This window comes from Giraffa tippelskirchi, chromosome 6 (genome assembly GCF_054371585.1).
Source record: "Giraffa tippelskirchi isolate mGirTip1 chromosome 6, T2T-mGirTip1v1.2.pri, whole genome shotgun sequence".
NCBI classification, from domain to species: Eukaryota; Metazoa; Chordata; class Mammalia; order Artiodactyla; family Giraffidae; genus Giraffa; species Giraffa tippelskirchi.
Window position 1 is genome coordinate 138,665,761 of NC_137280.1, and position 2,041 is coordinate 138,667,801.

General features: G+C 42.0%; 1 non-coding gene across 1 annotated transcript; it reads left to right on the forward strand.

Moving 5' to 3' along the window:
* Positions 1–1,353: 1,353 nt before the first annotated feature.
* On the forward strand, positions 1,354–1,493 carry LOC145511835 (small Cajal body-specific RNA 11). The gene has a single exon (XR_014058209.1).
* Positions 1,494–2,041: the final 548 nt, after the last annotated feature.

Here is a 2,041-nt window from a genome sequence, read left to right on the forward strand (position 1 = left end):
GGTAGAGGCCCATAAACTCCAAAGGTGGAGTTCTTTAGAACTCACTAACTCTGTAATCATGTGCTTGTAAAGGTTAATGTCTGGTAAATACATGGATATTTAGTAATGGGAGTTTATTGAAAAGTGGGTATTCACTTTGCCAGGAATGTTTCAAGCACTTACCAGGTGGCCTGCTTTTTAAGAGAGTGGGGAAGAGAAAGATGGATGAGAATCATTGCCTGTGGCAGCCACGTGGCATTTAGCCTGTACAGGCTTTTCTTCCTGGAACCCCCAGCAAGTTATTAAGATTTAAAGGCTTTGGTTTCCTCATTTGCACCTCAGGGGTATTAATCATACCTATTATATCAATTTGTCATGAGGATAGAATGAGAGAAAGCCTTTAGCACAGTGGGCACACGGCACACACTAAATGAATGTCAGCTACTGGCAATAATATCTCATCTTCCAAATCTAAAGGCCCTGAAGGGAAGACATCATTTCTTCTGTTATATTTCCCACAGCATCTTGCCTTGTACCTAACACCCGGCTCTCGATAACTTTCATCTGAATTAAAAGAAGTGTCAATCTCTCAATCATCAGATTCTTCAAATTCAGATGAGAGCTGACAATGGTTCAGCAAGTGTGTATTTACTGTCTTAAATCACTTAAAAAATATTTTGCTTTTCTGGTTACAAAAAAAGTAGCAGCTGTTCCTGGGCAGAGACAGTGAGGTTAAGAGGGCAGGTGCCAGAGCTAGATTGCCTGGGTGTGTGTGCTCCCCCACCAGCCTGCATCCCTCTGCCCACAGAGTGATTGGACTGTGTGAGAATTTGATGAATTAAGACACAAACCGCATGCAGCAGGGCCTAGCACATAATATGTGCTCAATAAAGCGTAATTCATGTTGAATAAAGTAAAAACCAACCAAGAGATCACTCATTCTCAGGACCCTGTGGTAGCTGCTAATAAATGCTTATTGAAAGTGTGCTCTGGGATTAACACAGTGTTAGGTATAGCCAGGCATCATGAGTAGCCCAGTTATTGAACCCTTGCTGCCACAAGGCACTGTACCCACTGCTTTGCACAAAATAACTCCTTTAATTGACACAACAATCCTATGGGGACAGGCAATGTTATTCCCTTTTTATGAGTTGAAAAAACAAGATCCATGAGGTCAGGTAACTTTCCAAGTCCATATAAACAGTAAGTGATGGAGCTGAGATTCAAATGAGGCTCTCTTTGGTTCCAAAGTTAATCTTTATGCCACCCTACCTTGAGAAGCCTGATATGAAATCAAGACCAGGCAGCCGGTATGAAAGAGATGCGTGATCTAAGTGAAGTGGGAGAGTTGGAGGAGTATCAGAAAACAGGCAATTGTGTGCGCCTATGCCTTTTCTCCCCCCTTGTGCTCAATTCTAACAGGGGAGGCTGACAGGATACACAGCAATCTCCCTCTCAGTTTAGGAGAGCTGTCCTAAGAATAGGGCTGGCTCTTAAAGGCACGAGAGGACAGTTTTAAAAAAAAAGAAGCAGACAGTTGTGATGTACTACATTCTATGCTATGATTGTAACTTCTGATTAGCCCTCAGACTCCTTCTTAACACAGTGATTTAGATTTGAGAGCAAAGCTGGCACAGGAAATGAAACCCAACTTGCACAGTGCTGCACATTAAGCAGGGACTCAAGCAGCCCAGGTGGCTTTTTCCAAGAAGACTTCATTGTGCTCCTGCATGTTTGGGCCTGATCCTTTGTGTCATATCTCACCGAGTTTATGCTGCAGTGGAATCTCAGGCTAGATATTTTCTCTTTAATATCTGGTCCCCTGTAGTCATCACTTCTGTAGAAAAACACCATGGTGTGTTAGTTCTTGTTTCTCGAGTGTAATTTGGAGTCAAGTGTAACAGATAAACAATGTCAATGAAAATATCTTCTGTAGACACTGATGGGACTTATCTGTCTTGAAATGAGATAAAGGATGCATAAATGTTTAATTTTTCTTTGCATCTTAATGTAACCACTGAACACCCTTGGTCCCCGAGCAGATTAATCGTCACAAAATGAG